At 39.5% G+C, this 27,651-nt stretch overlaps 1 long non-coding RNA gene across 1 annotated transcript; it reads right to left on the reverse strand.

Annotated features, from left to right (window-relative positions):
* Positions 1-4,437: 4,437 nt before the first annotated feature.
* On the reverse strand, positions 4,438-27,541 carry LOC141582770 (uncharacterized). Its single transcript, XR_012515641.1, has 3 exons — positions 27,457-27,541; positions 21,837-21,962; positions 4,438-4,549 (listed from the first exon to the last, which is right to left on the reverse strand). It is a non-coding gene; the product is annotated as an uncharacterized LOC141582770 (long non-coding RNA).
* Between the last annotated feature and the right edge of the window lie 110 nt (positions 27,542-27,651).

Consider the following 27,651-nt stretch of genomic DNA (forward strand, 5'->3'; position numbering starts at 1 on the left):
TAGTTGATCTCTGGTGGCAGGCAATTTGAGTTTTCTAACTTTTGCTTCTCTACATTTTACAAATTCTCGTATTTCCTTAAACAACAAGAATAACAGCCACCCTATCATCGATGTTATTTGCTAAAAGGGTTGACAATGACAAACATAAACCTCTTGAAATTTCCAATTCTCCTTTCCAGTAAATCTGCTTTCACTCGAACTCCTCCACATTCCTCATCCACATCAGGGATTCAAGAAATTTCACTCAATTGAAGTTCAGATCACATCTAAGATTGATCTCTCCACATTTAAATCTTTCCCTGATCCCTTCAGTGACTTTACCTCGCTTGAGAGAAAATGACAACCGACGCACTGTTTTCATTTTTCCCTTTCATTCAGCCACAGCAATCCAGGGCCCCGTTCTGTTGTTTGCTTTTCATTGACAGTGCTTCCAGTTCACCCATGTGAAAACATCTTTGCAATTACAGCAGTCACTCAGTGTCCCCAGGTTAACTTCAGGACCCTGATTGAAGAATCTGAAACCACTTGATAAACTACTTTGAATTGCAAACAGCTACCAACACAAATCCAGACGTTTTCTTTTCGCTCTGAGAAACTAGCTGTTTTGATGTGTTAACCATTTAGCTAGTAAGATAACTTAGTTCATCCTTTTATCTACAAATTAGTTAACAAAATTCCTTTTAGTACTCTTAAGGCTAAAATACTGTATATGATATATATCTCAGCTACTACAAACGTCATGAAATAATAAAAATAAGCCTTGACTCCAAAGAATGCGAAAACAGGAAAAGAAAGGTTTTAGTGATATTGGGATCTAGTTTATTTTTAAATCCAGATCAAAGAAGGCTACTTATACCGGGAAAAATGTGTTACCCAGCTCTTGGAAACATTTAGGTGGGATTGTACGAACCTCTAAGAAGTATGAACTGTATTTTTTAAAACTTCTCTAGAGTTTGTGACATTTGTGTTTCATTTTGTTTGGTTTCAGACCCTAAAACACAAGCTATTTTAAATTTTTAAACAGGTCGTTTTTCTCTCTGACATGTGCTAGGAACTGTGCTGTTATTACAGGGAAATTAACACTGAGTAACACTTGGCATAGTGACTGGCACACTGTAGAGAGAAAATAAATATTCAATTAATGAACCACAGAATTCTGATATTATTCATGTAAAACAGAAAGTGTTCCCTAACCGTATTTAGGAGTAAGATTTTAAGATTTATGTACCAGGTTCCCGGAGGCCTGATGAGCCACATATATTCCTTGTAGAGGGTATTCTAACCACAGCCCTTGCTCAGCTGTGGGTTAGTGAATACGTGTCTGTGAGAAGAGCTCTTAATATCATAATGACAATAGAAACCATAATATTATCTGACATTTATCAAATACTTACTTCTTGCAAGATGTTTCCCACTTATTATTTCACTTCATCCTCACCGTCAGTATTTTTGTTGTTGTTACAGATGAGGAAACTGTGGAAAGGTAGGTTAAGTGACTACCCAGCACCCAGACCTAGCAAGTATTGAGGGCAAGGACCAAGACCAGCATTCAGATTTCACAGTCAGGCCTCTAAGCTACTTTGTCTGTATTGTGTTTTTCTTATAACAACGTTAGGGAGCTTGAGTTGAAAGGCAAATGTCCAGTGGATCCCACATGTCTGCAGTACCCTGTTTTTTTTTCCTATCAGACATTGCTCTCAATTGTTTAACTACATATAAATGTCTGCTTTATCCATTAGACAAGGCAGAGCAGGCCTTGTGTCTGTCGTGTCTTCCCTACATGCCACCCACCCCTACGACTGGAACTGACACACTGAAGATTCTCAATGTATATTTACAGAACTGAATTAGTTTAAAAATCCATTAAATCAGAATAACAATAACATGTGCTATTGTACTGTCTGTCTCATTGGGTTGTGAGCATCAGGGAGAAAAAAATCCATAATCCATACAGTAACATTTATTGAGGATGGGCTCTGTGCCAATTATCATGTGGCCTGCTTTACACATTAGCCTTAATTTAGACCAGGCGTCCCCAAACTACGGCCCGCAGGCCGCATGCGGCCCGCTGAGGCCATTTATCCGGCCCCCTGACACACTTCAGGAAGGGGCACCTCTTTCACTGGTGTTCAGTGAGAGGAGCACAGTATGTGGCAGCCCTCCAACGGTCTGAGGGACAGTGAATTGGCCCCCTGTGTAAAAAGTTTGGGGACGCCTGATTTAGACTTTTCGACTATACGATTTAGATGATAAGTCATGAAATCAGTGTCATGTGGAAAAGAACCCAGAGTCTCAAGCAGCCTGGGGACTGGTTGGCCAGAAAGGTGGCCATTACAGTAATGCAAGGAACAGAAGATATGATCTAAGGAAGAACATGGAGAGAAGTGGGCTCGTTCAAGTGAAAATTCTGGAAGAATTTGGTGAATCCATTGAAAAGGGGAAGAAGAAATTATCTAACTTTACTTCAAGGTCTCTAGGTGGACACCTGTGTTAATGGTAGGCCATTTTCCTGAGAAGATTAGTAATAGGGTGGGAGGAGGGAGTTTGGGAATGCTGGGTACAGGGTGGCAGGTGAGGAGCTTGGGAGGTGTGTCTCTAGGAGTGGTTATCCATTGAAGAGGTAGAATGCCCAAAGGGCTGGGGATTAAGTGCCACATAGGCTATAGATTTAACATTCTCCATTGCCAAACAGCACATATGTCAGAAAGTAAAAGGGCATGTCTATTAAATCTTAGGATTTCCTTTGAGGTTTTTTCGTTTGTTTGTTTTTTTGAGACAGAGTCTCAGTTTGTCACCTAGGCTGGAGTGCAGTGGTGCAATCTCAGCTCACTGCAACCTCCACCTCCTGGGTTCAAGTGATTCTCCTGTGTCAGCCTCTCGAGTACGTGGGATTACAGGTGCGTGCCAACATGCCTGGCTAATGTTTTGTATTTTTAGTAGAGACAGGGTTTTGCCATGTTGGCCAGGCTGGTCTCAAACCCCTGACCTCACGTGATCTGCCTGCCTCACCTCACAAAGTGCTGGGATTACAGGCGACAGTCACTACTCCCAGCCCCTTTGAGTTTTAACTCTCAATGACTCTAGGTAGGAAGCCAAACTAGATGCTAGAAGTCAGTGTACTTTTACCAATTTTTGTTCAATATGAGCTGCTTTCCATCCACTCACCAAGCCATGCAAAAGCCTTCTCTGGCTTTGCCTGGCAAGTTTATGCAACTCTTGAAAACATCCATTCTCCCAGATTTAAATAAAATGTGTCTCCCTGAGGGAAGGTAGAGTTTTAACATCCTGAGGTTTGCCTGCTGGCTACTGTGTGCCCCTAGCAGGAGAAAGCCCCTTTGTTGCTGGGTTATGCTAGCTTGTAATTTGGACTTAAATTTAAAATTACAGTGTAGGTTGCAGCTGCAGCCTGGGGCTTTGTGCAAAGTCTGCTGCTTGGCCCTTTCCTCCATGACATCATCCCCTTTCTAATTACAGACAGCTTCACTTTTACTTAAGACAAGTGACAAAACAGAACAATGGGCACTGGCACAGTGAGGCCTTAGTGTGAAGAAATCAACAGCTAGCCTTGGGTGGGCAGACTTCCTTATCCCCCTGGAAACTCACAGGAAAGAAAAGGTTTCCTTCTAGTTTAAAGGCAAAAAGTAGTTTTTGACCCTCTGTGTGTATCATGGTACATTCTGGCTTCCAATGGGGCAGAAACTTCCCTGAACTTTGTTAGAGCAGACAGCTGCTTTTCATTATGAAGAATACATCCCTGATGAAGGTGATAATGTTTCCAGTGGAGCCTGTTCTGAACGTCCTTCTGCATTGAACTTGTGAACCCTTCCACTTCCTGCTCTCGGAGGAAGTCTGCCCTCTGAAATGCTCTTATATTTCTCCTTTCTTTACCCAAACTTTCAGTTGACTGTGGAGACGTTCCAGAGTTTACAGTCTGGTCTCCACCTATCCTGCCCTCTCAGCTACCTAGAATGAGAGTTGGGGGGAAAACCCACTAGTTTCTGTGGTTTTCATATGAATTGTTAAAGCATACTTCCAAACAGAATAATGAGAGTTAGTTTAGGAAATATTTGCTTCTCCATTCTGACTTGAAAATCTATTATTCACCCACAAGGATTTAAAATTATATCAATAGGAAAGAGGAGGAGATGTTTGAGATTAAATAAACACTTTGGTATTACGTATTAGGCAACTGGACTCAGGTTCAGGTTTTTGGGAAGAGAGCAATTTGATTTTATAGTTTAGTCATAACAATATTGAAAATCTAAGTCAATTCTTCTAAAGTTTAGCATAGACATGACTATCCCCGAGGATTTCTTTCTTTAAACTTTTGTGTCAGATCCTCTGAATCCCTGATCCCATATGCAGTAGTTTTAAAACATAGTTCTATATTAGTCTGTTCTCACATTGCTATAAGGAACTACCTGAGACTGGGTAATTTATGAAGAAAAGAGGTTTAATTGACTCACCATTCCACAGGCTGTACAGGAAGCGTGGCTGGGGAGGCCTTAGGAAACTTACAATCATGGTGGAAGGTGAAGGCTTCACGTGTCTGAAGAAGGAGGAAGAGAGTAAAGGGAAAGTGCTACACACTTTTAAACAACCAGATCTTGTGAGAACTCAGTTACTATCATGAGAGCAACAAGGGGGATTCTGCCCCATGATCCAATCACCTCCCACCAGGCCCTCCCTCCAACATTGAGGATTACAATTTGACATGAGATTTGGGTGGGGACATGGAGCCAATCCATATTAGGCTGCAAATTCTGTGACAATTTTTCCATCAATAATGGTGTCTATGTCCTGTCCTCTTGAATCAGGTGGGCTTGTGACAGCTTTAAACAATAGAGGAGACAGAAGTGATGCTATGTGCATTCTGAGGCTAGTTTATAAAAAGCTCTGAAGCTCTGTCTTGTTAATTGGGAACATTTCCTCTGAGAGACCTAAACCACCATGAAAGAAGTCCAATCACCCTGAGATCACCATGTTGGAAAAACACATGTATGACATATGCAAATGTTCCAGTAGATAGTCCTACCTGAGCATGTGCTTTCAGCTATGGGGATCCAGGTGTCATACATGTGGATAAAGAACCCATCACAGAAATAGATTCTATGGCTCCAGCTATTCTAGCCTCCAGCCATTTGTGTTACTCCTAGTCATTTGAATTATTCCAGCTGAGACCCAAGATATCATGGAGGAAAAAAGAGCCATCCTTGTTCTGCTGTTTTTGGACTCCTGACCATATGGTATTTTCTTCATGCCCCTACTTATTGGGATATATAACCAACATTGCACATTTTTCTTCATTCTTTTATCCTTTTTATTTGCTTATTTATTCTCTCATTTTGGTAAGACATTTCCATCAGTGTTTTTCTGAGAAAGCATATATGAGAGGTAAATTTTTATATACTTTTCTGTCTGCTAATGTTATTATTTTAACCACTCATTTGGTTGACACTTTGGATATAAAATTATTTGAATATTTTAAGACATTGTTCCTTTGACTTCTAGCATCCTATGTCTCTATTAAGAAGCACAAGGTAATCTGATTTCCAATCCTTTATATGTTATCTTCCCACATTCACCTCTCCTACAGGAAGCTTTTGTGCATTAAAAAAAAAAAAATTCTGGTGGTATGAAATTCCACAATGCCTTGATGTCACTCCGATCTTATCTATCTATCTACTATTTATTTATGCTAGGCTCTCAGTGAGTTTTAATCTGAAGACCGTTCTGTTTTAGAATATATTCATATATTATTTTATGAGTTTCTTCGTCTGACTTCCCCATTTCCTATTTCTAGAAATGTGATCATGACTCCCTGCAGCTTCAACTCTCCAGGCTCAAACAATCCTCTCATCACAGCCACAGCCTCCCAAATAGCTGGGACTACAGGTATGCACCACCATGCCCATTCTTTATTTCTTTTTTCTTTTTGTAGAGTTGTGGTTTCACCATGTTGCCCAGGCTGGTCTCAAACTCCTGGGCTCAAGTGATCCTCCTACCGTGGCCTCCTGAAGTGCTAGGATTACAGGTGTGAGCCACTGTGCCCAGCTTAGACAGGTTTTTCTTATCCATTCTGTCACATTTTCCATCCACTTGGATTTTGGATTTTATTCTCCTGTGGATTATTTAGTTTTACAATTTCATGGGACCCAGATAATGGCAGTGGTTTTCCAATAGTAATAAGGTTGTTCAACAGAGCAGTACGGCTGGGAGATCACCTTGACTTTATCGTCTAGAATTCTCACTGAATTTTTGCTGTTGGGCTAAAGAGAATTTTTCTGTTTCTTTTAACATGTTATCCTAGTCTTGTTTCATGTATTAAATACTGTCCATAACTTAGGGTTCTGTGAATATTTGTTTTAATTTCTTTAAACTTTTTATTCCTCCTAATTTATCTCTATCTCCTTCAGCTTCCTTTACTTGTGTGTGTTTTCTTTGTCGTCTCTCATGTTGTAGGCTCTCCTTGGTTGTATGTTCATATTGAAGATTAAAGCACAGAAAATAAAATTCAAACCTTTGTGAGCAGAGGTAGAACTTGATGATAGTTGACTTTCATCATGGGGTGTGGGGTGATTTTTTGTTGAGTTAGATTTATTGTTGGTGGATCTCTAGATATTAGTGTTTATAGAGTCTTTCTGTGAGACATTTAGTTTCTCCAGTTATCACTCTACAATTTATATCGGTGAACTATTGCTATAGCCACAAATCCCCACTGCCCCCAAATCTCCATGGCTTATGACAACACCAATCTTTTGTTTAAAATACATGAGAGTTGTTGTTCCAGTAGGCTCCATTGGGCCTGGCTCCATGTCACTTTGCATTCTGGCTCTCTAGCTTGAGAGCAGACATCATCTGGGGAATGTAATCTCCTGGTGAAGGGCAGAAGCACAATGAAAAGAGCTGAACCATAGGAGTACATTAATGCTTCTGCTCAGACATGTCTTATGTCGTATTTGCTCACACTCCATTGGCCAAAGCAAGTAAATGGCCAAAGTATATTGGGTGGAGAAGTAATTCCATCTATAGGAAAGCAGAACAAGTATAGGCAGGGAAGAAACAATTAGGAACAAATAATAAAATCTCTCATGTATCTCATGTTGACTGGTTTCACTTCTCCTGTTCTACCTTGTGAAGTTATACTGTTTTCATTTTTTAATATAATTTTTATGGGTTTACAGGAGGAGAATCAGAAATCAGTGTGGGTAAGTGTACTCTTAACTTAAATTCTAGGTGATATTGTTGGGCCAAACTTAGCATTTGCCAGAAATAACTCTTGTATAAAAAAGGAAGATGTAAGAATCAACACTCAGATTTATTTGCTTGAAATTCAGGAAAAAAATACGTGTGAAACTAAGGAGAGTACTCACCTGGGCATGGAGGTGGGTGGTAGGAACCAGGATATGGCATACAGGAATGCCAGGAAGATTTGTACTGCATAACAGTTACACATTCTTTTTTGTGTACTATGCAAACATATTACCAAAAGTTACATTCACCAGTAAATTTTAGCTATGGTAAACCTTAGAAGAATTAACTTAATTTTTAAAATATTGTTGGGAAATTTAAGTAAAGAGAAGGAAATCTTTCCAAAACTAACTCTCATTACTCTGTCCGGAAGTGTGCTTGAAATATTAACATATTTCTGTTTTTCAAAATGAAAAAAAAATGAGAAAAAGAAAGTCAGTAAAAGGAAAAATAAAAACCTGCTTTGTTCTTTCCAGTACATTAGCAGAAAGCATTCAAACAGAAAGGGAAGTTGGTAAAAGATTCACTTCAAATGTCACATTTCTGAAGATCTTAACCCACCCCTGCCCACTCCTGCCCCAGGAGAACTAATATTTTGTGTCTCTGTGTCAAGCAAAGCTTTGTTTGTGTTTGCACCATGGCATTCATAAATCTGTAATGCAATCATTGATCTATGTGTCTCTGTCCTCCACTAGACTGGGTTTCTTGTGGCTTTGTAATCTTAGGACCTACGTTGGTACCTGGCACTTAGTTAAGTGTCAATGAATTGTTAATGAATTGATGTACACTATTTTCTTCAGAATCTAGTGTAGTAAAACAAGAAAAATACCAGCAAAAGAAACTATTGTCTTTTTATTTCATGACACTCTAAATTCCAGTACTGATATTTGTGAAAAGTTCATTTCATTTCTCTTATTTTCTTTTTTCTTCCTTAACTGTTTTTGTCTTCCCTGAATATCCACAAGAAATAAATGTCATTGATGCATTAGTTTTTTTCAAAGATGAAAACTTTTTTCAGATTGTAAAACTAATTTACAATCTGTTTATTGAATAATACAAAGCAAAATATTAAAACAGGAGAAAGTATATGAAGTGGAATGTAAATAACCATGCCATAACCTATCCCAGGGACAACAGCTATGAACAGATATGAAGACAACTGCAATTAACACACACACACTCACACAAACACAGTAAAAATTAGTAAATAAAAATATAGCCATTAAAATAAACAGTTGATAGATATACTGGCCTTCTGATTAAATGTGATAGGTTGAATACTAACTAGTTTCTCTCTATTCTTATCAGTTTTTGAATTATCTGTAAGCTAGGTGCAAACTTAGAGTTACTATTGAATAAATTCAATAAGGAAGTATTTTATCCAGTCTATTTTAGATTCTAGTACATTTCTATCTGGTTGGGCCCAGACCATAGTCCATTCTGTTTTTAGAAAGTGAAATTCTCTCACTCCCATAATTATGAATCCAGCCTCATTCATTAGATAACCCTTTTTCATTCTTTGCCTATTTCTTCCTTTGGATTAGAAGCCTGCATTTCTCAGTTCATAATTTTCCATAAGGAACAGGCAGACTTTAGGAATTTCTGTCTGTAACTGACAATTGTTATAGCCCTAGCACTTTAGAGAAATGTGTGAAGAAAAACATTCACTTGTCTGTAACTTTATTTGGTCATTTCTCAGCCTTTGCTTCTATGGATGGAAATCAGTTAAGTGCTAAATTACTGACTACTCATGCAAAACCTACATTTGTATAATCTTGAAGGTCAAGCTCAGCAAAAAGTTCCCTAAAAAAGCAGATAACACTTATCTTGTAGGGTTGTCTATTCATTTATCTGTAGTTTGGAATAGTCCAGAACTGTTTCTTTAGGGAGTTGCTGATCCCTTTCTATGGATGTAATAGTTAATTTTATGTGTCAACTTGACTGGGTTAAGGATGACCAGAAATGCTGAAAAAACATTATTTCTGAGTATGTCTGTGAAGAAGATTCTTGAAAAGCTTAGCATTTGAATCAGTAGGCTAAGCAAAGAAGATCCACCCTCACCAATGTGAGTGGGCACCACCCAATTCATTAAGGGTTTGGATAGAACTGAAAGGCAGAGGAAGGTCTAGTTTGCTCTCATTTATTGAGCTGAGGCATCCATCTTCTTGTGCCCCTGGTTCTCGGGCTCTCAGATTCCAGCACTTACACCAGTGCACCACTCCCCCAACTCCCACCCCAGTCCCCACTCCTGCACCGTTCTCAGGCCTTTAGACTCAACTGAATCACATCACTGGCTTTCTTAGTTCTCCAGCTTACAGACAGCAGATCACAGGACTTTTCAACCTCCACTGTCACATGAGTGGATTCCCATAATACATTTCCTCTTATATGTCTATATACATCCTACCTGGTTTGCCTTCTGCATGTGATGGCTGTGTGGACCTTCCTCCAAACACCTGTCTTGTATTGGCATTTTAAATTTCCTAAGATGAACTTAACACTACCTATCTTGATTAGTTTCCTGTTGCTTATAACAGAATACCTGAAACTGGGTAGTTGATAAAGAAAAGGAATTTATTTCTTACAGTTAAGGAAGCTGAGAAGTCCCAGGTTGAGGGGTCACACCTGGTGAGGGCCTTCTTGCTGGTGGAGACACTGCAGAGTTCTGAAGTGGTTCAAGACATCACATGGCAAGGGGGCTGGGCATGCTAGCTCAGGTCTCTCTTCTTCGTATAAAGCCACCAGTCCCCACTGCCAGGATAACCCATTAATGTATTAACCCATTAATATATTAATCCATGAATCAGCTCTGTGCCCTCTGACCCAATCACCACTTAAACGCCCCACCTCTCAATACTGCCACATTGAAGATTAAATTTCAACAAAGGTTTTGGAGGGGACAAATATTCAAACCATAGCACTACCCTATCCTTTTGATGGTTGAAACATATGGATCTTTCCCTAATTGGCAACAGAAATTGTCTGGCACTGTGCTCACAATCTGCTCTGCAAATATTGTCGAAAGCACATTTTACAAGAAATAATATTTTTGGAGCATTGCTTAAGAGAAATGAAGTCCAATCCCAGCACTTTGGGAGGCCAAGGCAGGAGGATTGCTTGAAGCCAGGAGATTGAGACCAGTCTAGATGACATAGTGAGAACTTGTCTCTAACTTAAAAAAAAAGGAAAAGGAAAAGAAAAGAAATAAATGAAGTTCATCCTCAGATATTCAAAATTTTTTCCTTGACCAAGTTCCTCCATTAGCAAGTCTTTATATTTGACCATCATTGTTTCAGCCCCACACAGATCAGTTAGTGAATTTCATCTGCCTTATATATTTACTCTGTGATGAAGGTGTCTTATAAGAACGGACTTATGAAACTCATTTTTATGTGTTGCAGAAAAGTTGCCAAAGCTGCCTTACATATTTGCTTTTCAAAATATGGTCCTGGGAACAACAGTTTTGACATCACCTGGAAATTTGTTGGAAATAGAGAATCTCGGGCTCTACTCCAGACCCGTCAAGTCAGAATCTGCTTTTTAACAAGACCGCCAGGTGACCTGTGTGGACATTAAAGTCTGACAAACATTGCCTTAAACTATATTCTTCTTTGCCAGAAAGCATAGACAAAAATAATAACAAAAACCAACAACCAAACAAAAACCCCCTCATATTTCAGAAATAAGTAAAGCTTTGGTTCCCGCCAAACTCTTCTTGTTGCTAGGTTTATTCCTTTTCTAGTCTTATTTTCCTTTTACCTCATTCTCATAACTATGGTATGAGTTTATAGCAGTGTTTCAGTTATCCAGTCTTGCATACCAAACTATCTCAAAACATAGTGACTTAAAACAACATCCACACTTATTTTGTTCACAAATACACACTTTGGGCAGGGCTTGGCAGGACAGCTCCACGTGGCATCAGCTGGGGCTGCTCAAAGGCTGGAAGCTGGAATTATCTGATGGTTTGCTCACTGAAATGGTTTGGCTGTGTCCTCACCCAAATCTCAACTTGAATTGTATCTCCCACAATCCCCACTTGTTATGGGAGGGACCCAGGGAGAGGTAATTGAATCATGGGGGCTAGTCTTTCCCATACTATTCTTGTGATAGTGAATAAGTCTCATAAGATCTGATGGGTTTATCAGGGATTTCCACTTTTGTTTCTTCCTCATTTTTCTCTTGCCACCATCAGGTAAAAAGTGCCTTTCACCTCCCGCCATGATTCTGAGGCCTACCCAGCCACGTGGAACTATAAGTCCAATTAAACCTCTTTTCCTTCCCAGTCTCGGCTATGTCTTTATCAGCAGTGTGAAAACAGACTAATATACTCACTTACATGCTGTTAGTTGAGAAGACAAAAACAACTGGGGCTATGGCCAGAATACCTATATGTCACCTGTCCATATGACCCGACACAGTGGCTGGGTACCAAGGGTGAGCATCCCAAGCTAGAATGAGCTGGGCAGGAGCTATATTGCCTTTTATGACCTAGTCTTGGAAGTTAGGTAGCATTACTGCTGCCAAATTTTTTCCTCAGGGTGGAAACACAGTCCTTCCCAGGAAAGGAAAATAGAGCCCATCTTTCAATCAAGAAATGGCAAGATTCCGGAAGGGATGGGAAATACTGCTGTGGCTGTTTTGGAAAATAAAACCTGCTATAACAACTTATATATATATATTTTTTTTTTTTTGACTTCATGATCCACCCACCTCAGCCTCCCAAGTGTTGGGATTACAGGCTTGAGCCACTGCGCCCTGCCTACTTACACTTTTAAAAATAGTTTTAAATATTTTGTGGAGAGAGTGGGGTATGAATTAATAATTAATAAATTAATAAGGATATTTATTAGAAGGAAATAGCTTTGGGCCGGGCATGGTGACTCATGCCTGTAATCTTAGCACTTTGGGAGGCCAAGGTGGGCGGATTGCCTGAGCTGAGGAGTTCGAGACCTGCCTGACCAACATGGTGAAACCCCATCTCTACTAAAATACACACACACACACACACACACACACACACACACACAATTAGCTGGGCGTGGTGGCACATGCCTGTAGTCCCAGCTACTTGGGAGGCTGAGGTACAAGAATTGCTTGAACCCAGCAGGTAGAGGTTGCAGTGAGCCAAGATTGCACCACTGCACGCCAGCCTGGGCAACAGAGCAGGACTCCATTGCCAATAAATGAAATAAATAACTTTGTTTCTTTTTTACATTCAATAACCTGTTGTATGTCTTTACTTTCTAGTAAAGCAAATAATGTGGGCTCTCTAGAAAATTGTTAACATTTATGAATATTTATCTCTTGCTTCTGATATTGGCAGCTGATCTAATCCCAACAGGTTCTAGCCCCATGTATTGTTTTGAATACGTGTTAGGGTCACAGTGTCTGCTTTAAAGTCTCAAATTAAATGTGCCTACAGGTCACCTGGTGGGGGGGGTCTTATTAAAATGCAAATTTTAATCCAGTCTGAGGTACCCTTGAGATTCTTTGTTTCTAATAAGCTCCCAGCGCATGCTAATGCTGCTGGTCCACGGACCACACTTTGAGTAACAAGGATTCAGATAGAAGTAGCTCTAAGATGTGTGCCCTGGGAATCTTAGCTGCTGGGACCTCTCCCGTCTTCCTGGATGATAATCACAAGATTGAGGTTAATTCCTTCCTTCTGTTCTGAGGGCAAACCAGAGTCCCATTGGAGATGGCTGATTTTACCTTAAGTCCACCCAGAAGGTGAGGCTGTAATTTCCTCTGCTGAACCTAAAGCTTCCTCCGTGGATCTGAAGGACTCAGGCCTAGGTGATGTGGAGCAGCAAGAAAACCACATTTCATCAGTTTGCTCGAAACTCTCTTTGATGGTGGCAGATCCTTCTCGTATCTTTTCTGCCAGTGTGAGTCTTGCCAAGTTTGTTTTTTCTGATCCTAGACTCTGTGAGCTGGACCAGCAGCTGTGCAAACACTGACCTTTTCAATAATGCCCCTTTCTCCTTCTACACTCTCAAACCACACTGACTCTACCTTGAAAGATTTCATCTCTGTTTGGGGCTGTGCTACTGAATTGTCATATTGCATGCCTCCTATATATAAGATAGAGCAGCTTCCGATTTAGTCCTGAGTCATTCTGGTACTCAAAGACCCAGGAGATTTGGGTAGGATTACTAGATTCTACACAGTTTCTTTCTTTCTGTCTGTCTGTCCTTCTTTCTTTTGTCTTTCTTTCTTTTTTTTTGCACAAATATTTGATGTAATAGGGCAAGAGCACTGAGGTGCTCAGAAGGTCTCAGTGCTGTGAGCTCAGACATTTATTACTCTGCATGAAGTGTTGTGAACCTCAGTTAAAAGTGATTATAAAAATTCCTACCTCAGAACATGGTTGGAAAGAAAATTAAAATTAATAATACAAAAGTTATTTTAATACTAAAAATATGAAACCAATGAAAAAGCCCAAGTTGGTGGCCAGGCTAACCTGGTAGCAGTTATAGATATGATAGCAGAGAAGACCTAATTTTATTGTATGTCCAGTCGTCCCAAAAGCATAGTTCAAGGACAAGTGCATCAGAATCACCTGGAATGTTTTTAAAAATGTAAATCTTCAAATTCCATTTTAGATTTAACTGAATCTGAATCTCTGAAGAGTAAGGTGGGTATCTAGTAATTTTCATCGTAAGCAAGCCCCTCAAATGATTCTTATGCATACTGAAGTTTTGAGAACCAGACTGCTGTTCCTATTATAGGGGTATTTGGTTGACCTCTGCTGGGTTAGGCTTTAGGGAAAACTCATAGACAATATGGATTTTTTTTCTGCTCATTCCCAAACCCCAAATCCCAAATCCTGCTCTTCTCAGCTCCAGTTCTAGCTTGATTTCCACAGTCTCCCATTTGTAAGTTTCAATCCTACTCTAGTTTCTCTCTATCTGGCTCTCTTTCTAGACCTCCTGGGTGCCCTACCCTGAAGCCTCAGCTTTTAGTCTTCTTTCAGGTTTTCCTCCTAAAGTGTGCCCTCATACCAAATTCTCAGGCAAGTTTCTCCTGCCCCCAGGGAGTAATTATCACAGCCTTCTCTTTTTGGGCTAGCTCTTAGGGTGTCTCGGCTACAATGCATCCCGAGTCAGCCCAGTCAGGGGAAAAGAAGGCTCATCAACAAGTCAAGTCCTGTGGGGATCATCTCTTTACTGAAAGAAGGTACAGTGACAAACCACCCCAACTCCACTGCTTGCTGGAAAGCCAGAAGGACTCCAGCAATGAGTGCAGAAGTGGCCCATAAGCACTCTTCTCCTAATTTCAGGGTACAGTTCAGACCTCTAGGGAGTTCTGAAATTGATCCAGTGCAGAGTAGTTCCCATTCACTTTCACCATCCTAGAACCAGGGAAAGCTAGGGACCACTCAGTGTGATCAAGGTCACTTCCGGACGTTTCATCCATACCAGGCCTCAGTGATGTTCTCTCTCCTTAGCTTTCACAGAAAGAAATATATGTTAGTAAAGTAGGCTTTTGTCTCATATATAAGTACCAATACAGCTTCTGCTGGCTTTGCTAGCAGATGTATATAAGTCAAGTTCTAGTTAGTCTAGTTATGATATGAATCTAAGCCTTAAGACAATCCTACTTGGCTTATTGTCCTGGAATCATTTCCTGGCACATATATGTGTTCCTGAGGATGTGGGAACATTTATGGATGCAGATTTTATTCTAAATTACATTCATTCCTCTTGTCGGTGGCTCTATGGGGTACTATCGACTACTATAGTCCTCTTTATTCTTTACCAAATGAAATGATAGTTGCTTAATGTAGAAATCTATATTAAAAAGAAAATCTTTTAATCTACAATAAAATACAATAATTATTACATTTTAAATTATAATAAGAGAAAATATTTTATTGGTTGGCATTAATACGCTGACCTGCTGGTTTTGTGTAGGGGTTGCTAGCTCAGTCTGCATGCTTTTTTTTTTACAAACAGTTTTACTGAAACACAGCTACATGTTTTTTTTTTTTTTTTTAACATATGCTCTATAGCTGCTTTCTTACTACAGTAGCAAGAGGGGAATAGTTGTGACAGGATTGTATGACCCTCAAAGACTAAAATATTTACTACCTGGATTTTTACAGGAAAAAAATTATAACGCCTCTATAGACTGTAAGCATCTAGAGATCATTGAACGAATTAAGTTTGATTATTTTGTAAAGAACTCAGCACAGCTCTATGCACCTAATAAGTAAATCTTGGTGTGTTTGGTGATTTCCAGAGGTTAAGTAAATAGGGCTTTTAAACTTCTATATGGAAGGGGAAAAAAACTGAAGACACAAAAAATGTTAATCATGGTTATCTTTGAATAGTAGGATTAGAGAGCAGTTTAGTTTTCATCTTTTTTCTTTCTGGATTTGCTAGATGTCCTTCAGTGAATATTTATTACAGACACACAGACATACACATCCCAACAACTCCCCCCAGTCCCAGGATATTTGGTGGGGTCTAGTTCTTTAAACAAAAAAAAGACTTAAACAATATGGAAATTATTTTTTTCTAAGTCAATGTGGAGGTGAGAATAGAGGGAAAGTGTTTTTCATACTCGAATCATAATTAAATTAAGACAGTTTTATTCAAAACCTCTTTTAGCATTTTGCTTCTTTTATAAATATGCATGGTCTATAAATCTAAAGAAAAATAATGGATTATGATTATTCTATAACGTATTTTACAACCCTAAACCCAGGTCATAATCCTTAGTAGGTAACAGCAGTCATATTTTCTAGATGACTATTGCTGAGCTGTGTATTAGTCAGGATGCTGTGGTTGCAGTTGACAGAAAGCTGACTCAACCTATGCCAAAAAGAGGAGGTATTTATTGGCACACATACTGAATCCATAGGAATGATATAGGAGCAACTGGAACCAGCTCAAACACCATCAGCATTTCCTGTTTCTTCCCCTACTTCTTTCTATGGCATGGGAGTAATTTTCTCAAGCCAGCGCACTAGATGTAGTTTGAAAAACGGCACAAGGATTCTGATAGGTCTGGCTTGAGTCATGTGCTCATTCCTGGTTGAGGGAGGGGAGATGGAAGTATATTCTACTGGAAAAAGTGGGTCAGGGGCAAAGAGAAAGTAAGTTTTGGCTGGGCATGATAGCGCACGCCTGTATTACAATCCCAGCTACTCAGGAGGCTGAGGCAGAAGCATTGCTTGAGAGATCTGACAAGATGGCTGACTGAAAACAGCTCTGGTCTGCAGCTCCCAGCAAGACCAATGCAGAAGGTGGGTGATTTCTGCATTTCCAACTGAAGTACCCAGTTCATCTCACTGGGACTGGTTAGACAGTGGGTGCAGCCCATGGAGGGAAAACAGAAGCAGGGTGGGGCATCACCTCACCCAAGAAGCGCAAGGGGCTGGGGACCTCCCTCCCTTAGCCAGGGGAAGCCATGAGGTACTGTGCTGTCTGGCCCAGATACTATACTTTTCCCATGGTTTCTGCAACCCGCAGACCAGGAGATCCCCTCATGTGCCTATACCAACAGGTCCTTGGGTTTCAAGCACAAAACTGGGGAGCTGTTTGGGCAGACACTGAGCTAGCTGCAGGAGTTTTTTTTTTCATACTCAAGTGGTACTTGGAATCCTAGTGAGACAGAATCGTTCACTCCCCTGGAAAGGGGGCTGAAGCCAGGTAGCCAAGTGGTCTCATTCAGCCAGTCCCACTCTCATAAAGCCCAGCAAGCTAAGAACCACTGTCTTGAAATTCTTGCTCCCAGCAGAGCAGTCTGAAGTCGACCTGGGATAATCAAGCTTGGTAGGGGGAGAGGTATCTGCCGTTACTGAGACTTATCCTCTAAATGATCACAATTCCTCTCCAGCAAGAGCACAAAACTGGACAGAGAATGAGTTTGACAAATTGACAAAAGTAAGCTTCAGAAGGTGGGTAATAACAAACTCCTCTAAGCTAAAGGAGCATGTTCTAACCCAATGGAAGGAAGCTAAGAACCTTGATAAAAGGTTACAGGAACTGCTAACTAGAATAACCAGTTTTGAGAAAAACATAAATGAGTTGATGGAGCTGAGAAACACAGCATGAGTACTTCGTGAAACATACACAAGTATCAATAGCTGAATTGACAGACTGGAAGAAACAATATCAGAGACTGAAGATCAACTTAATGAAGTAAGGTGTGAAGACAAGATTAGAGAAAAAAAGAATGAAAAGTAAGTTTTGGCTGGGCATGATGAATGAAAAGGAACAAACAAAACCTTGAAGAAACATGGGACTATGTGAAAAGACCAAACCTACAATTGATTGGAATTGATTGGTGTCCCTGAAAGTGATGGGGAGAGTGGAATCAAGTTGGAAAACACACTTTGGGAGAGTATCCAGGAGAACTTCACCAACCTAGCAAGACAAGCCAACATTCAAATTCAGAAAATACAGATAACACCAGTAAGATATACTTTGAGAAGAGCAACCCCAAGACACATAATTGTCAGATTCCCCAAGGTTGAAACAGGAAAACATATTAAGTGCAGCTAGAGAGAAAGGTCAGGTTACCTACAAAGGGAAGCTCGTCAGACGAACAGTGGATATCTCTGCAGAAACCATACAAACCAGAAGAGAGTGGGAGGCCAATAGTCAACATTCTTAAAAGAATTTTCAACACAGAATTTCATATCCAGCCAACTAAGCTTCATAAGCAAAGGAGAAATAAAATCCTTTCCAGACAAGCAAACGCTGAGGGAATTTGTCGCCTTTAGGCCTGCCTTACAAGAGCTCCTAAAGGAAGCACTAAATATGGAAAGGGAAAAACTGGTACAAGCCACTGCAAAAACATACCAAAATATAAGGACCAATGATACTATGAAGAAACTGCATCAACTATTGTGCAAAATAAACAGCTAGCATCATGAGAACAGGATCAAGTTCACACATAACAATATTAATCTTAATTGTAACTGGGCTAAATGCCCCAATTAAAAGACACAGCCTGGCAAATAGGATAAAGAGTCAAGACCCATAGGTGTGCTGTATTCAGGAGACCCATCTCACGTGCAAAGACACACATAGGCTCAAAATAAAGAGATAAAGGAATAGTTTCTAAGGTCATGAGATGGTAACCCATGGGCCAAAGACAACTTTGCAAGCAGTATTGTTTGTCCTCTACCTTGTTCTCGTAGGCCAAACAAAAAAGCAGATTATAGCACAATCAGCTTAACATCTGTCTCTTGTCTTATACAATGCTTAGTTGCTGTATTATCAGCATGGCCCCTGGAGGTATCTGAGTTTGCAACCCTCTGATCTCATTTATAGACTAGGAAAGAGCTCTGAAAAGGGCTAAAAGATTTGCTTAAGGTTCAATAGTGAAACCAGATGTGGAATCTAAGCCTGTGACAGTGATCACATCAGTTTGAATCAATATACACACAGGTACCCTCCAGTACATTCAGGTATAGCTATTATTCATTCATTTATGTATTCTTTCAGCATTCATTCCTCATACAGTGTTCTTATTTGCATATACAAGATCACATAGTTAGACACATAAATCAGAGGTTCTCATGTATTACCTTTGACATGTGACATATTTGGGCCATGATTTATTTAGCATCCTCTCCAAATGTTTAAAGATAGAGATGTTCCAGCAACAAGTTCTATTTTTGAAATAGCAAACTGAAGCCTGGAACATGTTATGAGACTGATGGCTCTTTCAGCTAGTGATGCAGAGTGAAAACAGCTGGCCCTTTAAATTGTGTGCACTGTGGCCAAACCATTTCTCTACCCTTCAAAAAAGCTTTGCATTGTCTAGGATATTTTTTATCCTCATTACTTTAGCATTTAAAAACTTGTTTAAAAAAAAAAGAAAAAAGAAAAACAACAAGACCACAAAATAAAAAACAATCCGAATGTTAAAGAGCAAAGGAAAATACTAAATTACATTTGAGTGCTCCTCCAGATCAGGGGTTGCCCAGCTATGTCCTGCAGGCCGTGTTCAGCCCACTGCCCATTTTTATAAATGAAGTTTTATTGGAACACAGCCATGCCCATGTATGTACATATTTTCCACGGTTACTTTCATAGAATTGAATAGTGTGACGGAGACCTTCTGACTAGCAAAGCCTAAAGTAATTACTGTCTGGCCCTTTGCAGGAAAGTTTTGCTGACCCTGCTCTTGATCATGTATTAGGTTGTACCATATGAAATTGCCACCACCTGGCAATTTTGACCTACACTTTCATAAATTTATTCTAAAAAGCAAAGAATAGTGATTCCACTGAAAAAATGGCATTTCTTTTCTTGCAGGTTAAAATTTGCAGTGGCTCTTATAGCTCAAAACAGAATTTCACAATAGCTATGCTTATCCATAAAATCACTTTCTCTTATAAAAAAATAAAAATAAAAATATCTTCTTTCCTTTTCACAGGATATGGACAAAGACTAGTCTGCCTCACTGGTCCTGAAACAGAAGTTTCTATTGCAAGATTTTGCAGCTCTCTATGGACATAGATCCACCCTGCTCCATCTATAACATCTCTCTCAACTGCAGTTATTCATTCATGAGAACTTTTTATTAGTTCCCTCTGCCCATGCAATCTTCTGCAGATACAAATGTTTATGCTTCACTTAAGAGGTGGCATGAATATGTTTGTATAATGTGGGTCATTGCAGGTCATTGCTAATATAATAGAGTAAACCTCTGCTCAGCTGGCCTCAAGTTATACCACACCCATAGCTGTCTATTTCTATCTTCCTCTAGACGTATACAACTTGGTGAGTGGGAAAAAGCCTAGGTGTGGGACTTAAGCCAACCTACTTTGGATTTCTGGCACTGCTTCTTACCAGCCATGTGAACTTGGGTGAGTTTTATAGCTTTGATGAGCCTCACTTTCCTTAGCTATAAAATGAGGATGACGCCTATTTTGCAGAAATTGAGAGGATTAATAATGGTTTGAGCAAAACGCTGGACAGTAAATTAATAAATAAATATTAAGTTGAATCATACAAAATTGCTGATAAATGGCAATAATTAGTCATTTTACCTAGAGTTGTTAATCCTGGCGTTGTTACCATGATTGTGTGTACATAGGCTAAGCCCAGGCACCTAGGGTGCAAAATTCAAGGAGGCACTCATTCTTAGGTGCTGACTCCATACTTGCATGACTCTGAGAGCAAATATTTCCTTAAATTTTGTTCCCAAGGCACCTCTCTTGGCTCTTCTCAGTCCCAGACCTGTTGCAAAGTTGCCCTTATCCAGCTGAGAAATTCCTCCTCTCCTTAGCAGCTCAGGTGCCTGGTGTCTCTCTCTAACTGAAAACCATCTCTTGGATGACCCTTTAATAACTCCAGGATAAATGACTCATAGCACTACACCCTCCTAAAGATGCTTGCTTTAAAAGAGGATTAAAATCTTAATTAAAAAAGCACTAAAGCAGGATTGCAGGCATGACTTAGTAGAACAGAATATCATGGGGGACAGCAACCTCTGGGGATCCTGAAAACCGTACCCGTTGACAGGCAACATCTCATGTCACTCTGCATGTCTAAGCACATAAACATGGGAGCCACAGGGAAACTGATGCGCTGGGGCTTGAATTGAATCTTGAAGAATGGCTAAGTAGTCAGATGAGAAGGAAGACATTTTAGCAGGATTGAAAGCACATCCCAGAGGATTTCTTCCTCGCTGTTTCCTTTTTTTTTTTTCTTCTCCAAAAATGACTTGATATAACTGAGTCATGTGGTAGCCAGCCTCTAACATTGCCCCCTTGATGGTTAATATTAGGTGTCAACTGGACTGGATTGAGGGATACCTAGATGGCTGGTGAAGTGTTGTTTCTGGGTGTGTTTGTGAAGGTGTTTCCAGAGGAGATGAGTCAGTGGACTGAGAGAGGAAGACCCACCTTCAGTGCAGGGGGGGTGCCCTGCTAGGACAAAACTGGTGGAAGAAGGGGGTACTCGACTGGCTCTTGCTTCCTCTGTCTCTCCTTTATGGAGCAGGATGCCTTTTTTTTCTTCTTGCCCGTGGACATCAGACTCCAGGTTCTTTGCCTTTTGGACTCTGGGATTTGCCCCAGGACTCTCCTGGGGCCTCTCAGAACTTCAGCCTCAGAGTGGAGGCTATACTGTTGGCTTTCCTGGCTCTGAGGTATTCAGACTTGGACTGAGCCACAATACTAGGCTTCTCTCATTCTCCAGCTTGCAGATGGTCTATCATGGGACTTCACCTTTCTGTTCATATGAGTCAATTCTCCCTAATCAACCCCTTTTCATATATACACTCTACTGGTTCTGTCCCCCTGGAGAACTGTGACTAATACAACTTCCAAGGATTCTCCCCTCATCATATTTGTGCTCATATGTAGTACCACATTGAATCAGGGCTGGTCTGTTGACCAACGGAATATGGCAGAGGTGAGGATATGACTTCCTAGTCTAACACAAAAAGGATATTGTGCTCACTGCCTTGCTCTCTTAGATTTCTTACTCTTACAGAAGCCAACCACTATGTCATGAAGACACTTAAGCAGTCCTGTGAAGAGAACCATGTAGGAAAGAAATTGAGGCCTCCTACCAGCCAGCACCAACTTTTAAGCCATGTGAATGTACTACCTTGGAAGTAGATTCACCAGCTCCAGTCAAATCTTTAGATGACTGTAGTCCCCGCTGACATCTGACGATCTCCGGGGAGATCACAAGCCAGAACCAGTCCAATCAAACTGTCCTCGAATTCCTGACCTACAAAAAACGTGAGAGAGAATAAATGTTTATTGTTTTGCTATTGTTCTAAGCAACCTGTTACACAGCAATACTGCTAGAATTCAGAAAAAGAAATCTTAAAATCAGCAAGAAAAAGACAAATAACACAATAGGGAAATGTGCAAAAGACCTGAAGAGACACTTTACAGAATAACAATATCCAAATGGCCAATAAGCTCAATGAAAGTTGCTCGACTTCATTAGCTATTAGGGAAATGAATAAACATATCAATGAGATGCCACCACACACCCCCCTGAATGTCTGTAATGAGAAAGATAAAAAATCCCACTTAGCAAAGATGTGGAGAAAACGGAACTCTCACATACCACAGGGGGATATATCGCTTTAGCAAACTCCTTTCGAAAACAGTGTGTAGAGAATGGTCTACTAACCCTACCCCAGGCCCTCCACTCTTAGATATGGACCTAACAATACTTGTACATATAGCCATGTACTGCATTATGATGTTTTGGTCAGTGACAGGCCACATACACACAGTGGTCTCATAAGATTATAATACCATATTTTTATTGTACCTTTTCTATGTTTAGATATGTTTAGATACACAAATACTTACCATTGTGTTACAATTGCCTGAAGCATGCAGTACAGGAACATGCCGTACAGGTTTGTAGCCTAGGAGCAACAGGATCTAGCATATGGTGTAGTGTATAGTAGGGTGTACCATCTACACTTGTGTCCATCCACTCTGTGATATTCTCACAGCGATGAAATTGCCTAGCAATGCATTTCTCAGTACATATCCCTATCATTAAGTGATGCATGACTGTATATTTTCTGAAAGACAAAGAGTTTTTATAGCAGCACTATTTGTAATAGCAAAAACTGGAAACTGCCTAATGTCCATTGCAATATAATGAATAAATACAATATGTATACAGTGGAACACTATACAGCAATAGCACTGAATGAGTTCCAGCTACACACAGCAACAGGATGTGTCTCACAGACATACATTGGACTTCTGAGGGGCTGGTGATGCTCTTTCTGTATTTTGAAATCTGATTGCTTGTTACAAGGGTGTGTTCAGTTTGTGCAAATCTGCTTATGTGTAAAAAAAAAAAAGATTTTGAAAACACCTACTTTCTGCGATGTGTTGAGAGGGCAAAAATATCCCAGGTCAGATCACGACATCTGCAGTTTTAAAGTTCAAGCTCAAGATGAAGTAATGTTTGGACGTCTATTCCTCTAACTCGGTGGTAGCCAAATTACAGTCTGCAGGCAAAATTCAGCCAGCCATCTCTTTCTGTAAATAAAGTTTTATTGGGGCACACCTCCACCCATTTATAAATTATCTATGATTGCTTTCTTCTGACACCAGCAGAGTTGAATAGTTGTGACATAGTTGGCGCAGCCCCCAAGACCATCTGCTCTGATTGAGAAGCTTCTGATGCTATTGCATTACTTCTTTGTCCTCTTCACTCCTTGTTCCCTCTTGCCCTAGCTCAGTCCTGTATATCAAGGCCTGTTCCAAATACAAACAAGTCCTGTGATGTTTCTGAATAAAGGCTAAATTGGCCCAGTGCCCTGCTCGCCATTGCCCTGCCTTTGTCATATGTCTAAGCTGCTCATTGGGACACAACCCAGGTGTTCCCGTGATGTGTACCATGAAATGGAATGATCAGATTGTTAATTTGGCTCATTACTTAGCTGCTTCTGAAGATAAGATTAAATTTGACAACAATGGCAACGCAGATCTTGCAGAACACCTGCACACACTCAAGCTGTTTAAGTGGAAAGATCTGTAAGTGTAAGTGCATAGTTTTTGGAAAAGAACATCTAGACAGAATCGTTTTGATTATTAACTTCAGCCCTTCTTCAGTACTTGATCACAGATGGGCTCTCGATTCCCATGGCTCTGTTTTTAGCTAAGAGTATGTGACACATGCCAGGTGTTTGGCAATTACATCTTGCTGAACACGGTCACTCATGTGGAAATACAAAAATCACTCACTGTTTGAATCAAGAAAATTGTCACTGCCAAACATCTTTCAGATATTCCTTTTTACTGAAGTGTTTTCTCCCTGCTCATTTATAACCAGCTGTCTTTAAGGCATTATTTTTCCTTAAGAAAGGACATACTAAAATGGAAGAAAACAACTTTGGCAGGGAGTGTTCAATAGTTAAACTCTAAGTTTCAAGTGAAAAATTTGGCTTTCTTTTCTGCATTCTTTCAAGGTCTTGCTCTGTGACCCTGGGCTTGTTTAGCTTATCTGGTCTTCCATCAGTAAAAGAAAAAAAATTAAGTTTATATTCACTCACTTCCTCAAGTGATCTAGTGAATGATTGTTGTCTATGAAATTCTTTAGATACCTTACTGAAAGAGATGATGGAATTTCAAAATTAACCCCCGTAACAAGAAGAGCCAGTATATTTCCACTGCCAGTACTTTATGATAAAGAGTGATTTATGTCCATACATGCTCCCAACTTGCATAGTATTTTGGAGTGATACAATCATTGTATAATTTTATGCATCTTTACCTAAAGGGAATGAGGAAGAATCTGGCCAAAGAGAAGAGTTTTCTATGGGGAAGGAGAAATTGTACAGAAACTCAAAAGGAAAGACGTTTAAAATTATTTGTTAGTTTATATTTTTGCTTGTATAGGTTGAAATTTCTATGAAATCACCAGAAACACATATTGATCACATGTTACATTCAAGGCACTATTGTGGATACAAAGACATTTCAGAAACCCTCTTTTTGAAATATAAAAATGCTGTTGGAGTAAGAAACCACAAGTTCAAATCCTGGCTATACCTTTTACTGGATGTGTTACCTTGGGGAGCTTACTTAATTTATCTGAGCCTCAATTTTCTCATCCCAAATTGGAGGGAATCATTATACACCCGTCCCTTAATGTTGTAGTGAGGAGGAGGAAATGAAGTAAAGTATGTAAAGTGCTCAACAGAGTGCCTGGAAAGGAGCCAGTAGTAAATGCTAGCCACGTGATTGTTGTCATATTAAAAAGCATTTCACGGGCCGGGCGCGGTGGCTCAAGCCTGTAATCCCAGCACTTTGGGAGGCTGAGGCGGGTGGATCACGAGGTCAAGAGATCGAGACCATCCTGGTCAACATGGTGAAACCCCGTCTCTACTAAAAATACAAAAAAATTAGCTGGGCATGGTGGCGCGTGCCTGTAATCCCAGCTACTCAGGAGGCTGAGGCAGGAGAATTGCCTGAACCCAGGAGGCAGAGGTTGCAGTGAGCCGAGATCGTGCCATTGCACTCCAGCCTGGGTAACAAGAGCGAAACTCCGTCTCAGAAAAAAAAAAAAAAAAAAAAAAAAAAAGCATTTCACAATTGACTCTGTTTTTGTTAAGAAAACTTTCCAAAACTTAGAACATAGAAAGATTATAACGTGCCCTTTCAATGTCATACTAGAACCTTATCTTCATGCCCATCTAAGGTACAGCTAATGTAGGCAACTTTGTTTCTTATTTACTTGATTAGACCCAAGACTTTATACAATTACATGACAACTTGTAAAAAATTGATAAACTGAAAGAAATGGGAAGGAGATTTTGTCAGATACAGACATAGATTATTTCTTTCCATTAGAAAAGCATTATGGGTTTTTTGCCCCATCTGATATTAACCATCTTTGTCTCTACCTTGGAGATCTTGTTTCAGCATTCTTCCTTTCAGAGACTATAAATGCTTAAGGATTAAGCATTCTCCTTTGGAGCAGTTATACCATCCTGCTGGCTCCTTCATTTATTAGTTAAATAAATCTTCAAAACATATTCATTTATTGTAGGTATAACTATCTTTTTAACTTCTTGAAAATTATAATTTGAAAGTTTCTAGCGTAATCTTTTCCCACTCCTCTTTAAACTAATTAGGAGAGAATAATATTTGAATCTTCCAGGATGCTCACTGAAAGAGCTGAAATTGTCTTGATATTGGAGGGTTAAGACCTTTCATAACGAAAGAGCTGTAGTTAAGACACCCACAAAAAAATCATCATACCTCAGTGCCCAACACACGGTAGATTAAATAGATTCATCCACACGCAGCACAGGCTCTAATTCTTAGACATGAACATACCCTTACAATTTTGAATCCTAAGTGTGTCTGCCGTGGACAGCATATAGTTAGGTCTTGTTTTTTTTATCCAGCCTGATAATCACTGCCTTTTGATTGGATTGTCTAATTTATTTACAGTTACAGTTATTATTGATACAGTTGTATTTATGCCTGCCATTTGTTTTGTTTGCTTTCTACATGTCTCAGGTTTTTTTTGTTCCTATCTTCCTTCTTTACTATTATCTTTTGTAGTAAGTAGATATTTTCTAGTGTATCCTTTTAATTCCTTTAATTATATTTTAACTTTGTTTTCTTTTTTGTAGTGGTTTGTCTACAGCTTACAATAAACACCTTAATTTGTTATAATTCACTCCTAATATTCTAACCTCATTCCAGTAAGATATTAAAAGTTTATTTCTATATAGCTCCATTACCTACCCCTATTTTGTGCTATTACTGCTATATATACTATGTCTGTATATGTTAGAAACCTAAAAATACATTGTTATAATTATTGCTTTACATAGTTTTATGTCTTTTAAAGCAGCTGAGAGAAGAAAGAAGAACAAGTATATATTTACAGAGTTTATTATATATTAATCTTATTTATTACTTCTAGTTCTCGTCACTTCTTGTGGATTGGAGTTAGCATCTAGTGTCATTTCCTTATACCATATCCTCACAATTTAACATCTTTATTAGAAGTAGACCTTACAATTTTTATGAGATGTGATAAGAAGTCTTAGACTGTTTCTTGTGTGTATATGTGGAGTTCTAGAGAAATATCCATGCTTTACCTAATTCAAGATCCTTGTTAATAAGTTTTAACCTCACATCCAAAATAATATCTTATTCTTATTTTCGATGTTAGCTCTTCCACATACAGAAGGACAAATACAAATATTTCACTATTACTTAGTCCCACCCTGAATCTTCTCTTCCTTAGAAATACTTTTAAAACATTAAGAAATCAGAGGTCTTTTTATTGACACTGATTTGTTTAACAAACTTCAAGGGTTTTGGTAATATAATAGAATAGCCTTTGACTCTTTGACCTAAAATATTTTTCTGGGAAAAGACAAATTTGTGCTGGGGGGACTTTTGCTTTCGGTTTTCTTTTTCCTTAAGTATTTGGGAATTGTGATAAGCAACTGCACTGTTACTGACTACACTACGCATTTTAATTTTTAAAAGTCTAGTTCTGGCGATTAATTGCTCAGTTTCTCCAAGAGAAGAAGGCCCGAGCTTTTAACCTCTAGCAATGTTAACAGTCAGAGGATGAGGTGAGGGCAGGGAGAAGAGATCTCTTCTTTGGGTGGCAAAATGGTAAATAATTCTAGTATTTCTCCTCTTCACAAAGAGACCACACTGAACCAATTGTTTAGTAGTGCTTCCCAAATTTCAAGGCGCATACTAATTACCTGGAGCTTAGTTGAAATGCAGATTCTGATTCCAAAGGTGGAGGGTGCAGCCCAGTGTTCTGCAATTCTAACAAGCTCCTGTGTGCTGCAGATGTTGCTAGTGACTGGGAAACCAGACTTTAAGTAGCAAGGGTTAGAGCACTCATGCACAAACTTCCTGTACATTACAATCACCTGGGGGTTTTTAAAAATTAC

The sequence above is a fragment of the Saimiri boliviensis genome, chromosome X, assembly GCF_048565385.1.
Source record: "Saimiri boliviensis isolate mSaiBol1 chromosome X, mSaiBol1.pri, whole genome shotgun sequence".
Classification (NCBI taxonomy): Eukaryota; Metazoa; Chordata; class Mammalia; order Primates; family Cebidae; genus Saimiri; species Saimiri boliviensis.